General features: G+C 46.4%; 1 pseudogene; it reads left to right on the top strand.

Annotated features, from left to right (window-relative positions):
- The first annotated feature begins 1647 nt into the window (after positions 1-1647).
- Positions 1648-13998, top strand: LOC101040602 (cofilin-1 pseudogene; annotated as a pseudogene).
- Positions 13999-15678: the final 1680 nt, after the last annotated feature.

Here is a 15678-nt window from a genome sequence, read left to right on the forward strand (position 1 = left end):
CGCATGTGACTGCTAGAAGCTGGGGCTGGGGGTGAAGGGGAGAGTGAGGGCAAGATTCCACCATGAGGGAAGTGGAAACCAGGCAAGGAAAATGTTCGCTAATCCTGGTAATGAAAATAAAATTGGTCACAGCTGTGAGCTGTAGGAGCAGGGAAAAGGGAGTACGCACATTTCACTTGTGCATGATGTGATGTCTTTCATCAAATATTATTAAAGTACGCTCCACTATCATTAATCCATTCCCCAGCACCATGCTGAGGGTGCAGCCACCCCAGTTTATAGGCAATATGGTCAGCTCAGTGACTCATAATTAGGAAGAAAAGAAATTGTATGAATAAAACATTCCACAGCAACTGGCCACAGTGCTAAATATTGCTAACTCATTTAAACCCCCAAATTATTCTTTCCCAAAATTTCTCTGAACTTGTTCATTAAAGTTGAACATTAGAAGGAAAATTTTCCCTCGAAATGGAGCAAAATAAAATCCATCTGTGAATCTTGGGGAAGGGCGTGGGGGAAATCCCTCGTACTAATCTTGCAGTTCACCTCTGATTTGGAAATTCGATCAAAATGCAAAGTAACAACAAAATAATTACATTATACGTGTCTGGTGCTTCGTGAAGTGAGGGCTTTCTGGCCTTTGTGTCCATTGCTATGGCTAGTGCTGTCACAGGAAAGGGGTCCCGATCTAGACCCCAGGGGACAGTTCTTGGATCTTGTGCAAGAAAGAATTCAGGGCGAGTCCACAAAGAAAACTGAAAGCAAGTTTATCAGGAAAGTCAAAGAATAAGAGGATGGTTCCTCCGTAGACAGAGCAGCTCTGAGGGCGACTGGCTGCCCATTTTTATGGTTATTCTTGATATGCTAGACACAGGGTGGGTTATTCATGTCTCTCGTTTTTAGACCATACAGGGTAACTTCCTGACGTTGCCATGGCATTTGTAAACTGTCATGGTGCTGGTGGGAGTGTAGCTGTGAGGATGCCCAGAGGTCACTCTCGTGGCCATCTTGGTTTTGATGGGTTTGGGCTGGCTTCTTTACTGCAAGCTGTTTCATCAGCAAGGTCTTTATGACCTGTATCTTGTGACGACCTCCTATCACCTCCTGTGACTTAGAATGTCTTCACCACCTGGGAATGCAGTCCAGTAGGTCTCAGCCTCATTTTATTATTATTATTATTATTATACATTTTATTGCATTTTAGGTTTTGGGGCACATGTGAAGAACATGCAGGATTGTTGCATAGGTACATACATGGCAGTGTGGCTTGCTGCCTCCATCCCCATCACCTCTACCTGCCATTTCTCCCCATGTTATCCCTCCCCAAATCCGCATCCCCCACAGTCCCTCCCCTAATTCCCCCAAACAGACCCCAGTGTGTGATGCTCCTCTCCCTGTGTCCATGTGTTCTCATTGTTCAACACCCCACCCAGCCCCTACTCAAGATGGAGTTGCTCTGGTTCACAGGCCTCTGACAGTGCCAAGCTCAGGGCACTGAGCACACAGTAGGTGTTTAATCAATGCTTGCTGAGTGATAGTGGGCACAGTGAATGGTAAGAACTATTAGTAAAGCCAGCTTGCCAGTGCCTTCTCAGTAAAGTACCAACTAAGCCACCTCAACAAGCCTGCAGTATGGGACATTCTCCGATGACTTCTTCAGTCACTCGTACTCTTTCATTCATTCTGCATGTATTTTCCAAGTGCCTACAGGTCCTAGGAGCTGTGCCGGATGCTGGGTGCTCAGGGTTGGTGAAGATTTCAGACACACACTTGTTTAGTCTGGTAGAAGAAACAGAGGTCAAACAAACAGCTCACAAATTAAAGTTGACCTACAGTGGGGATAAGGACTATGAGAAAGCCTGGGGCTGGAAGAAAGAAGAGAAGAGGAAGAACAAGCCGCAGATACTGAGCACAGCAGACAGTGGTGTAAGGTGAAGCCGGAGGAGTGAATGGAGCTGTGCTAGGTCTTGTAGCTGGAGTCACTGATTCGAGCTATATTGCGTGTATTTAAGGTACACAACGTGATGCTTGTCTATGCACATACATAGTTTAAATGATTACTATAGTAATTTACTCTTTTAGCAAATCTCCAGTCTATATTACAGTATGAACAATAGTCCTTATGCTGTACACTTGCATTCCCAGACATCCATCAGCATAACTGCAACTTTGTACCCTTTCATCTATAACTCTTCATTCTTCCCCCAAATCCCAACCCTGCCATTATACTGGTTCTGGCAACCATCATTCATTCTATTCTTCTTCTATGCATTTTTTATTTTTATATTTATTTATTTTTGAGACAGAGTGTCATTCTGTCAGCCAGGCTGGGGTGCAGTGGTGTGATCTCGGCTCATTGCAACCTCCGTCTCCCCAGTTCAAGCGATTCTCCTACCTCAGCTTCCCGAGTAGCTAGGATTACAGCTGCACGCCACCATGCCCAGGTAATTTTTGTATTTTTAGTAGAGACGAAGTTTCGCCATGTTGGCCAGGCTGGTCTTGAACTCCTGACATCATGATCTACCCGCCTTGGCCTTCCAAAGTGCTGGGATTACAGGCATGAGCCACTGTACCCAGCCTCTTCTATGTCTTAAACTTCTGGCCGGGCACGGTGGCTCAAGCCTGTAATCCCAGCACTTTGGGAGGCCGAGGCGGGTGGATCACGAGGTCAAGAGATCGAGACCATCCTGGTCAACATGGTGAAATCCCATCTCTACTCAAAATACAAAAAATTAGCTGGGCACGGTGGCGCGTGCCTGTAATCCCAGCTACTCAGGAGGCTGAGGCAGGAGAATTGCCTGAACCCAGGAGGCGGAGGTTGTAGTGAGCCGAGATCGCGCCATTGCACTCCAGCCTGGGTAACAAGAGCAGAACTCCGTCTCAAAAAAAAAAAAAATAATAATAATAAAATATGTATTAAACTTCTTTCACATGCCACATATAAAAGAAATCATGCAGTATTTTTATTTCTGTGTCTGGCTTATTTAACTTAGCATAATGTCTTCTATGTTGGTTCATGTCACATATGGCAGGATCTTCTTTTTAAGGCTAATATTCCATTATGTACACATAAAGAAAAAATATATACACACATATATATATGCATTTCTATTATTTCTATTTTTTCTAGGTCAGTGCAAAAGTAAAAAAAAAAACTTTTTTTTTTTTTTTTTTTTTTTTGAGATGGAGTTTCGCTCTTGTTACCCAGGCTGGAGTGCAATGGCGCGATCTCGGCTCACTGCGCCCAGCCACTTTTTTTTTTTTTTTGAGACAGAGTCTCGCTCTGTCACCCAGGCTGGAGTGCAGTGGTGCAATCTCTGCTCATTGCAACTTTTGCCTCCCAGGTTCAAGCAATTCTTCTGTCTCAGCCTCCAGAGTAACTGGGACTACAGATGTGTGCCACCACACCTGGCTAATTTTTGTATTTTTAGTAGAGATGGGGTTTCACCATATTGGTCAGGCTGGTCTTGAACTCCTGACCTTGTGATCCGCCCACCTCTGCTTCCCAAAGTGCTGGGATTATGGGCATGAGCCACTGAGTCCGGCCCACATTTTAAAATCTAATCTGTCAATGGACACTTAAATTTTCACAGTTTGGCGATGTAAATAATGACGCCATCAACATGAGAATGCAGATATCTCTCTGAGATACTGATTTCATTCCCTTTGAGTATATGAAGTTTTTTTTTTTTTTTTTTTGATACAGAGTTTCACTTTTGTTACCCCCGCTGGAGTATAATGGCATGATCTCAGCTCACTGCACCTTCTGCCTCCCACACAGTTGAGACAGAGTCTCATTCTCTGTCTCCTGGGTTCAAACCTCCTGGGTTCAACTGATTCTCCTGCCTCAGTCTCCCGAGTAGCTGGGATTACAGGTACCTGCTACGATGCCTGGCTAATTTTTGTATTTTTACTAGAGACAGGGTCTCATCATGTTAGTCAGGCTGGTCTTGAACTCCTGAGCTCAGGTGATCCACCCATCTCAACCTCCCAAAGTGCTGGGATTACAGGTGTGAGCCACCACGCCCAGCTGGGTATATGAATTTTAAATATCAGAGCAGTGGGAACCCCAAAGAACCCCAGCCTGAGGAACAAACTGACTGGACTCTCATCTCTCAGGCCGTTGTAGAGTCTCAAGTGCTTACTGCCACACTTTTTGTAGGAACAAGGTGGAATTCTCAAAGTCTAAGAGAAAATAGAGATAGCCTCCATTTCTAAGAGCCCCGTGAATCAGTCATATGTATGGAAGCCCAGCGCATGCTAAGAGCCTAGCAGTACCGGCTGATGCTTGTTTAGTGCTTAATCAGTCGGTATCAGGCATTATTTTAAGCTCATTACACATATAACTCTTACATCTCCATGACGTCTATGAGATAGGTGCTATTTTTACCACTGTTTTTGCAGATGGGGGTTCTGAGGCATACGGAATGTTAAGTAACTTTACCAAAGTCACAGAGTGAGTGGGGGAAATAGTATTCACGTCCTAGCAGGCCGATTCCCAAACCAGTGATGATGGGAAGGAAGGGCTTAGAATACGTCGCCCCAAAATACGCTGCCTTGGCATAAGGATTATTTTGAGTTGAAGGCACTGGAGAATCATCAGATGCAGGAAGAATTCTCCACCCTTCCCTTATCTGCCTGAAAGCAGGGCATACATTTCTCTTTGTGATGGTGCTTCCCTCCTGCCCCTCCCCAAAGAGCTACTCTCACCACTGGAGATAAAGACTCAACACTGAGGTAAATTTGCATAAAGAGAAGTATGCCTGGCTAGGCATGGGGGCTCAAGCCTGTAATCCCAGCTCTTTGGGAGGCTGAGGCGGGTGGATCACTTGAGGTCAGGAGGTCGAGATCAGCCTGGCCAACATGGTGAAACCCATCTCTACTAAAAATACAAAAATTAGCCGGGCGTGGTCGTGGGCACCTGTAATCCCAGCTACTTGGGAGGCTGAGGCAGGAGACTCGCTTGAACCAGGCTGGAGATGGCGCCATTGCACTCCAGCCGGGGCAATTAGAGTGAAACTCCGTCTCTGAAAAAAAAAAAAAAAAAGTAAGGTAAATTTGCATAAAGAGAAGTACCTTACTAGAATAGCTCTTACCTTTCACTGTTCTCCCATTTCTTTCCTGGTCACTTCCCCACAATTTATTTTCTGTCAAATGCCAAACCCCTTTTCTTTTTCTTTTTCTTTTTTTTTCTTCTTTCTTTTTTTCCAGAAAGGGTCTTGCTTTGTCATCCAGGCTGGAGTGCTGTGGCTTGATTACAGTTCTCTGCAACCTCCTGGGCTCAAAGGATCCTCCCACCTCAGCCTCCTGAGTAGTTTGGGACTACAGACACACTGACTGTGCCTGGTTAATTTCTTTTTCTTGTTTTTGTAGAGCTAAGATCTTGCTCCGCTGGCCAAGCACAGTGGCTCATGCTTGTAATCCCAGCACTTTGGGAAGCCGAGACAGGTGGATCAACCTGAGATTAGGAGTTCGAGACCAGCCTGGTGGTTTCTTCACCAATGTGAAGAAACCCCATCTCTACCAAAAATGCAAAAATTAGCCAGGTGTGGTGGCACCTGCTTGTAATCCCAGCTACTTGGGTGGCTGAGGCACAAAAATTGCTTGAACCCAGGAGGCGGAGGTGGCGGGGAGCCAAGATCACACCACTGCACTCCAGCCTGATCAGAGCCAGACTCCGATCTTGCTGTGCTGTCCAGGCTAATCGCAAACTCTTCAAACTCTTGGGCTCAAGCAGTCCTCTCATCTCAGCCTTCCAAAGTGCTGGGATTACAGGCATGAACTACCACACTGAGACCTCCTGTATTTTGATAAAAGGCATATAAATTCCCAGAGCCTAACTGCTTTTTCAAGTTTCATATCTTTTTTTGTGAACTTTCATACAATGTTTATAAACATTAATAAAAATGATGTGATTTTTCTGCTGTTAAGGTTTTTTTTTTGTTGTCATTGTTAATTTTATTTGCAGGCCTCCTGACATCGGACCTAAGAAAGCAGAGGAAAAGTTTTTCCTCCCTAATAACAGTAATGGGAGCCTAGATCACACACGAATTGGTCAGGTCACACCGCCACGTGGCTGTGCTGAGAATCAGATACACAGCCCCCTGGCTTCCATACCACTGTGAAAACCCTTTGCAACAGAAAATGACCACCAGGTAAAGCATACATCAAACACAATTTACTTATTTATTTATTTATTTATTTTTTTGACTCAGAGTCTTGCTCTGTCACCCAGGCTGGAGAGCAGTGGCACGATTTCTGCTCACTGCAACCTCCACCTCCTGGGTTCAAGCAATTCTCCTGCCTCAGCCTCTGGATTAGCTGAGATTCTAATTAGCTGGATTAGCTGGATTAGCTGGATTAGCTGGATTAGCTGGGATTAGCCCACTGCCATGTGTGGCTAATTTTTAAAAATAGCAAACACAATTTAAAAACAACCTCCCAGCTGGGCACGGTGGCTCACTCCTGTAATCCCAGCACTTTGGGAGGCTGAGGTAGGCAGATCATAAGGTCAGGAGTTCGAGACCAGTCTGGCCAACATGGAAAAAATGTCATCTCTACTAAAAATACAAAAATTAACTGGGCGTCTGTAATCTCAGCTACTTGGGAGGCTGAGGCAGGAGAACTACTTGAACCCAGAAGGTGGACGTTGCAGTGAGCCGAGATTGTGCCATTGAACTCCAGCCTGGGCGACAAGAGCAAGACTTTGTCTCAAAAAAAAAACAAAAAACAAAAAAACGTCCCTACCTGGCCAAAATCCACTTAGATTCTGTTTTCACAGTCCTGGTTTTCCTTGTCTCTGGTGAAGCAAAGATGATGGAGAGACTGTTCCTGGCTCTACACATATTCCAGGCCCCATCCTTGCAGAGCCTGCCCCTGCCCCTCCAGTGTGTTGAGCTGAGGCTGCCTTGAACTCAGAGCCAGGGCCCAATTCCAGGCCAGGGTTAGGTGGTTGCTTCACCAGCGCTCCTAGAAGACTCAGGCTGCCCTGGAACCCACTTCTTACTCTCTTCCTGGACCTGCTGCTTGCCTGGATGTGAATATTTTTTTTGTCTTGCTTCTCTCTTGTCCCAAGGCCCCTCTGCTGGAGACCCAGCCCTGACTTTCTGTACCACAGGTGTGGCTAATGAAGGATGAAAATAACACTCGTAAGTCCTTATACAACGTTAATTGTCGTCATTGGGGCCGGAACCTCAAGCTGTGGAATGAAACAAGACAGCAACCTTTGCAGAGGTCTAGGCCAGACCAGGCACGGTGGCTCATGCCTGTAATCCCAGCACTTTGGGAGGCCAAGGCGGGTGGATTGTCTGAACTCAGGAGTTTGAGACCACCCTGGGCAACTTGGCGAAAACTCGTCTCCACTAAAATGCAAAAAGTTAGCCGGGCATGGTGGCGAGTGCCTGTAGTCCCCCTGCTCAGGAGGCTGAGGCAGGAGAATTGCTTAAAGTCAGGAGGTGAAGGTTGCAGTGAGCTGAGATCGCACCACTGCACTCCAGCCTGGGCAACAGAGGAAGACTCTGTCTCAAAAAAAAAAAAAAAAGTTCTAGGCCAGACCTATAGCAACAGGTCACCTGGAAATGTGTTTAAACCATTCAGACCCTTGAGGCTGTGAATGAAATGGGTATGGGGGGCATGAGTGTTGTTCCAGCTCCATCCTATGCTCTAAATCAGTGATCCCCAACCTTTTTGACATCAGGGACTAGCTTTGTTGAAGACGGAACCCAGTCCTAGGGCAGAGGCAGAGGTGGTGGAATGAGGGATAGTTTTGGGATGAATTGCTCCCCCTGAGATTATCAGGCATCAGAGTCTCCTAAGGAACCAGGAATCTAGATCCCTTGCACGCTCGGTTCACAATAGGACTCACACTCCTGTGAAAATCTAATGCTGCCCGCATCTGACCGGAGCTCAGGTCATAACGCCCAGTCGCTGGCCACTCACCTCCTGCTGTGCGGCCAGGTTCCTAACAGGCCACTCATGTTTACCATCCGTGGCCTGGGGGTTGGGGACCTCTGTCTTAGACTTTCTGACTCAGAAAGTCACCCTTAGCGTGAGGCCTGGCAATCTGGTTTGAAGTAAGTCCTCTAATTCTTTTTGCTTGCTTGTTTGTTTGTTTTGAGAGAAGCAGTTTTGCTCTTGCTGCCCAGGCTGGAGTGCAGTGGTGTGATCTCGGCTCACTGCAACCTCCGCCTCCTGGGTTCAGGCAACTCTCCTGCCTCAGCCTCCTGAGTAGCTGGGATTACAGACATGCGCCACTATGCCTGGCTAGTTTTGTGTTTTTTAGTAGAGACAGGGTTTCTCCATGTTGGTCAGACTGGTCTCAAACTCCCAACCTCAGGTAATCTGCTCGCCTCAGCCGGAATCACAGGCTGAGGATTACAAAGTGCTGGGTTTACAGGCGTGAGCCACTGCGCCCTGGATAAGTCCTCTGATTCTATGAGTTGTAGGCTTTAAAAAAATAAATAAAATAAGCCCTCCAAGTGGATGCTGATGAGTGCTGACATTTCAGAGCCCTTGAAGCAGCAAGATCAGTAAACTGGGCCCAGAGGCCGAATCCAGCCAATCACCTATTTCTGTACAGTTCTCTAAGAATGCTTTTTGCATTTTCAAATGATTGGGGGTGGTAGGGGGGGCGGATAAAAGAAAAATAACATTTCGGGACATGTGAAAAAGTTTAAATTCAAATTTCAGGACCCATAAGGATAATTCTATCCCATTGCCATTTATTTACATGTTGTCTCTGGCTGCTTTGGACTGCAGTGGCAGAGTTACTCAGTTGTAGCAGGCAACTTTTGAGTGTAAAATATTTACCATTTTGTCCTTTCCAGAAAAAGTTTGTGGACCTCTGCTCTGGGCAAAGCTGATTTGAATTATCAATGTTTACTGAGGTGCAGCAGCTGTCAGCTGCACCCCAAATACAGGCTAGTTCCACGGAGGGAAGTCAGTCATCCCACGCTCTGCCACGTAGAATCCATTTCTGTGCCACCGAGTTAAAACGTTTTGCATCTCTAAAAGATGCTAAAAATGGCACATGAGGTTTAGGAAAATTTCCAAAGACCAATCCCGTCTCATATCCAAATAAATAAATCTGGTTTCCACAACCCCAAACTTTTGCTTTTACTGCTGAAAATGTTGCCAGATAAGCCCAGCTGGTGTTTCCCTGTTTCTCCACAGAGCAGTATGGGGCAGGAAGCTTAATTTTCTTAGGCTAATTGGGAATATTGTTGGAAGAGGACTAGTCAGAACAGGAATTCTCAGGGTTTCATCTGAAGAATTTTTTAAGTTTTTATTTGAGATGGAGTCTAGCTCTGTCACCCAGGCTGGAGTGCAGTAGCACAATCTTGGCTTACTGCAACCTCCACCTCCTGGGTTCAAGTGATTCTCCTGCCTCAGCCTCCCGAGTAGCTGGGATTACAGGTGCCTGCCACCATGCCTAGCTCATTTTTGTACTTTTTAGTAGAAATGGTGTTTCACTGTGCTGGCCAGGCTTGTCTCGAACTTCTGACCTCATGATCTGCCTGCCTTGGCCTCCCAAAGTGCTGGGATTACAAGCGTGAGCCACCGCACTGGGCTTGAATTTTTTTTTTTTTTTTTTTAATTGAGACAGGGTCTTCATATGTTGTCCAGGCTGGTCTCAAACTCATGGACTAAAGTGGAACAGAAGTGGAGTAGTGGAGTAGAAAAGGGCAAAGCTGCCCTTCCCCCTGCCTTTTTTTTTTTCCAGAACTAATTATATTATAATTGGATTTCTGATTGTATTTGGAAAACTCCAAATTCCTTCTTTAGGAGAAGTCAAATCTTAGAGCATAGAGCTTTTGCACAATTGTAAAGATATTTTTTTGGTCGGGCGAGGTGGTTCACGCCTGTAATCCCGGCACTTTGGGAGGCTGAGGTGGGTGGATCATGAGGTCAACATGGTGAAACCCCATCTCTACTAAAAAATACAAAAATTAGCTGGGTGTGGTGGCTCACACCTTTAGTCCCAGCTACTCAGGAGGCTGAGACAGGAGAATTGCTTGAATCGAGGAGGTGGAGGTTGCAGTGAGCTGAGATCTCGCCACTGCACTCCAACCTGGTGACAGAGTGAGACTGTCTAAAAAAAAAAAAAAATTCTTTTTTCAATTTTTTTCTTTTGAGACAGTCTCGCTCTGTCACCCAAGCTGGAGTGCAGTGGTGCAATCTCAGCTCACTGCAACCTCCACCTCCTAGATTCAAGTGATTCTCCTGTCTCAGCCTCCTGAGTAGCTGAAATTACAGAACTGTACTACCAAGCCTGGCTAATTTTTGTATTATAGTAGAGATGGGGTTTTGTTGGCCAGGTTGGTTTTGAACTCCTAGCCTCATGTGATCCACCCACCTCGACTGCCCAAAGTGCTGGGATTACAGGCATCAGCCACCATGCCATGCCTGGCCCTCTATCTGGTTTACTTGTAACGTAAAGTTTGTCGTCCTCAAGGGCAGGGGATGGAAGGACACACAACTTTACCCCTTACTGTGTAATTCCCAACATGGATAACAAAGCAGGTTGAGTTTAAGTGGAAACCAGAAGCATGCCTCTTTGGGCGGGCAGAGTGCCTCACACCTGTAATCTGAGCACTTTGGGAGGCCAAGGCAGTTGGATCACTTGAGTTCAGGAGTTCAAGACCAACCTGGGCAACATGGTGAAACCCTGTCTCTACTAAAAATACAAACATTAGCCTATGCTGGTGCATGCCTGTAATCCCAGCTACTCAGGAGGCTGAGGCGCAAGAATCATCTGAACCCAGGAGGCGGAGGTTGCACTGAGCCAAGATTGTGCCACTGCACTTCTGCCTGGGTACAGAGCAAGACCTCATGTCAAAAAATTAATTAAAAATAAAAGGAAGGTCGAGAGATAGAGACCATCCTGGTCAACATGGTGAAACCCCGTCTCTACTAAAAATACAAAAAATTAGCTGGGCATGGTGGCACGTGACTGTAATCCCAGCTACTCGGGAGGCTGAGGCAGGAGAATTGCCTGAACCCAGGAGGCGGAGGTTGCGGTGAGCCGAGATCGTGCCATTGCACTCCAGCCTGGGTAACAAGAGCGAAACTCCGTCTCAAAAAAAAAAAAAAATAAATAAAATAAAATAAAATAAAATAAAATAAAAGGAAATAAATCAATACAACTATCCTATTCTTTTTTTTTTTTTTTTTTTTCCAGGTGAGATTAGCATTTGAATCAGTAACTCTCCTATTCCTGAGACACTTTTTTGTTTTGAAGAGGTGGGGTTTTGTTGCATTGCCCAGGCTGGTCTTGAACACTTGGGCTCAAGCCATCCTCCCACCTCAGCTTCCCAAAGTGCTGGGATTACAGGTGTGAGCCACCGTGCTCAGCCACAACTCTTTTAGGATTCCCAGTTACATGCTGGATAATTACTAGCTTCTGTGGTATGTTATGTGAGGTCCTCAATGACCTACTTGTCTGGCCTGGTTTCTTGGAACTCTACTCCTTATGTCAAAAGCTGCAGACAGATTTTATTTGTGTTTAAGGAATACCCTCAATTTCAACTGGACCTTGTGTCTACAGCATGTTTTAGTGACTGCTATGTCTTCACTTCTTCATGTGGCTTTTCTTTTTTTATTTTTTTTTTTGAGACAGAATCTCACTCTGTCACCCAGGCTGGAGTGCAATGGCATAATCTCAACTCGCTGCAACCTCCGCTTCCCGGGTTCAAGCGATTCTTCTGTCTCAGCCTCCTGAGTAGCTGGGATTACAGGCACATGCCATCACACCTGGCTAATTGTTTTTTTTATGTGTGTGGGTTTCTTTTAGACAGAGTCTTGCTGTGTGCAGAGCACTTTGGAAGGCCGAAGTGGGCAGATCATGAGGTCAGGAGTGTGATACCAGCCTGACCAACACAGTGAAACACCATCTCTACCAAAAATACAAAAATTAGCTGGGCATGGTGGCATGCACCTGTAATTCCAGCTACTCGGGAGGCTGAGGCAGGAGAATCACTTGAACCCAGGAGGTGGAGGTTGCAGTGAGCTGATATCGCACCACCACACTCCAGCCTGGGTGATAGAGCAAGGCTCTATCTCAAAAAAAAAAAAATTTTAATTGGGGAGAATTTATTTTTATTGACTACAAACTGTTTGGCCATTCCCAAACCCAAAGAAGCCATGCTGTGCCACCTGCTGGTTTTTGTCTGCACTGACTTCAGTGTCAAAGGAGACCACTTCTGAGCTAGCTGGGGCTTTCCTGGCAGAGGAAGCAATTTCAGGTAGCACAGTCCTGCTGGTTGGAAACTTGCTGCTGTTGAGAATTGAGATCTCATTGCCTGTGAGGAACATATAGATGATATGAAAACTTTGAAGCTAAAAGTGTACCAGTCCCTTCATTATGGGCTGTTCAGAAGGTCCTTCTATTCTGAAGCCTACACTAGGTTTTCAGATGAAGAAACTAGTGCAGGGATTAAATGATCCCCAGGACAGGGCAAGGCAGAGCAGACCCTCCTTCTACACTCAGGTGTGTCTGATGGCAAAGCTCCAGGTATTCCCAGGACACTATGCTGTCTAAATACAGTACTGTGCCAAGGAATGTGCTCAATATGTTGTCTTTTTAAAAACATTTTTTTTTAAGTTTTTTTTTTTTGAGACAGAGTCTTCCTCTGTTGCCCAGGCTGGAGTGCAGTGGTACAATCTTGGCTCACTGCAACCTCCACCTCTTGGAATCAAGGGATTCTCCTGCCTCAACCTCTTGAGTAGCTGGAATTATAGGTACGTACCACCACGTCCAGCTAATTTTTGTATTTTTAGTAGAGATGGGTTTTGCCATGTTGGTCAGGCTGGTCTCGAACTCCTGACCTCGTGATCTGCCCACCTTGAACTCACTCCCAAAGTGCTGGGATTACAGGTGTGAGCCATCATGCCCAGCCTTGAAACACCCTATTGTTAATGCATTCACGGAGCTCCACTGTACCTCCTGTCCTCTCTGTAGGTGGCACTGGTGTCACTCAATACTGTAGCTCAAGCATCCAGTACTTGTCAAGTAGAGTTAACCTTGTCCTATGTAGGGACCCCAGCAGAGAGCTAGAAGGGTGGCTTCTAAATGTGGCTCCCCAACCTCAAGTCCTGATGAGACTATGGTGTGTGAAAATGCAAAATGTTCTTGGCTTTTCTGGGCCTCCATTTCCTTATGTGCAAAATGACAGTAATATAACCCAGGGTCCCTAGTTTGTTGGGTATGCACGGTGAAAACACATCTGCTGTGGCTGGGTGCAATGGCTCCTGCCTGTAATCCCAGCACTTTGGGAGGTCAAGGTGGGCGGATCACCTGAAGTCGGGAGTTGGAGTTTGAGACCAGCCTGACCAACATGGAGAAACCCCATCTCTACTAAAAAATGAAACAATTAAAAATTAGCTGGGCACGGTGGCACACGCCTGTGAGTCAGGAGAATCTCTTGAGCCTAAGTGAGCCGAGATTGCACCACTGCACTCCAGCCTAGGAGACAGAGCAAGACTCTATCTCAAAAAAAAAAAAACAAAACAAAAAAGGTTCAGTCACCTCCGATGGTGTCATCAAGGTGTTCAATGACACGGAGCTGCGTTAAGTCTTTGACGCCAGAGGAGGTGAAGAAGGCAGTGCTCTTCTGCGTGAGTGAGGGCAAGAAAACCATCATCCCCGAGGACGGCAGTGAGATCCTGGTGGGTGACGTGGGCCGGACCGTGCACGACCCCTCCACCACCTTTATCAAGATGCTGCCAGATTAGGACTGCCGCTATGCGCTCTGTGACGCAATCTACGAGACCAAGAAGAGTAGGAAGGAGGACCCAGTATTTATATTCCGGGCCTCTGAGTCTGCACCCCTTAAGAGTGAAATGATCTATGCCAGCTCCAAAAATGCCATCAAGAAGAAGCTGACAGGGATCAAGCATGAATTACAAGCAGACTGCTACGAGGAGGTCAAGGCCTACTGCATCCTGGCAGAGAAGCTGGGGGGGCAGTGCCATCATCTCCCTGGAGGCAAGCCCTGGTGAGCCCCTTCTGGCCTCCTGCCTGGAGAATCTGGCAGCCCCACACCTGCCCTCAGGGGTTGCAGGCTGCCCTCTTCCTGCCAGACTGGAGGGGCTAGGGCGGATCCCAGTAGGGGGAGGGCAATCCCTTCACCCCAGTTGCCAAACAGAGCCCCCTCCTCCCTGGATTTTCCTCCTCCCTCCACTCCCGGCAGTTCCAGCCTTCCTAAACTGCTTTAGATCTCCTGATTCCTCTTGGGTTGAAACAGACCAGGTTCCCTCCAGGTACCCCAGTTGTGAGGAGGCCTGTATTTTTTTTTTTAACAACCCCCTACTTCCTACCTGCTCCTCGCCCTTCCCATGCTGTTGACTTTTTTTTTTTTTTTTTTTTTTTTTTGACACAGAGTCTCATTCTGTTGCTCAGGCTGGAGTGCAGTGTGCGATCTCAGCTCACTGCAACCTCTGCTTCCCAGGTTCAAGCAATTCTGCTGCCTCAGCCTCCCCAGTAGCTGGAACTATAGGCGTGCACTGCCATAGCCGGCTAACTTTTTGTATTTTAGTAGAGTTGGGGTTTCACCATGTATCCCAGGCTGATCTGGAACTCCTGAGCTCAGGTAATCTGCCTGCATCGGCCTCCCAAAGTGCTAGGATTACAGGCGTGAGCCACCGCACCCGGCCCCATTCTGCCAACTTCTAACCACAATAGTGACTCTATGCTTGGCTAGTTCTGTGTATAAATGGAATGTTGTGGAGATGACGCCTCTTTGCTGGCTGGTTCCTCTCCCTTTTCCCCTGGTCACAGCCACTCATGGAAGCCAAACCAGTAAGGAACCTACGATTAAAAAAAAAAAAAAAATTTTAAAAAGCCAGGTATGGTGGCTCATGCCTGTAACCCCAGCACTTTGCAAGGCCCAGGTGGGCAGATCACCTGAGGTCGGGTGTTCAAGACCAGCCTGACTAACATGGAGAAACCTCATCTCTACTAAAAATACAAAATTAGCTGGGTGTGGTGGCAAATACCTGTAATCCCGCTACTAGGGAAGCTGAGGCAGGAGAATCACTTGAACCTGGGAGGCGGGGTTTGCAGTGAGCCGAGAGCCTGCCATTGCACTCTAGACTGGGCACCAGGAGTGAAACTTCGTCTCAAAACACGAAACAAAACAAAGCCAAAAAATTTAAAAAACCCATGACAATAATAAAAAGGCTCATTAATGGAGAAAAAAAATTGCCTCTTAGGGAGAAGCTTATTCGCCATTTTCTTGTTTTTGTAGGTTTCTTTTTTTTTTTCTGTTTTTTTTTTTTTTTTTTTTTTTTTTCTTTAATCGTTCCTCAGGATTATTCGCCATTCTCTGAACATGCAGCCTGTGGAGAAGCATGGCCAGTGACTGCGCCCGCGCCCCTTGACTCCGCCTCTGCATACGGCGACTCAGCTAACCAGTCCAGTGAGTGCCCTGTGTTCACCTTTGTTCGGGGAGGCACTGCGTTGGGAACTATCCCCAGTGCCCTCCTTACTTGTTAGAATTAATACATCCCCTTGCTAAATCCTCCTTGGTGGCAGTCAGTGGACTGTCACCCACCAAGCGATCACACCCACCCATTGTGTGGGCAACTGTAGCAGTGGTTAGCCATAGACAGCTGTGATAAGAAGCCAAAGAATAAACCTCCTTTAAAATAAAGAATATTTATTTTAGAATGAAGCTTGGC

The sequence above is a fragment of the Saimiri boliviensis genome, chromosome 14 (genome assembly GCF_048565385.1).
Source record: "Saimiri boliviensis isolate mSaiBol1 chromosome 14, mSaiBol1.pri, whole genome shotgun sequence".
Lineage (NCBI taxonomy): Eukaryota > Metazoa > Chordata > Mammalia > Primates > Cebidae > Saimiri > Saimiri boliviensis.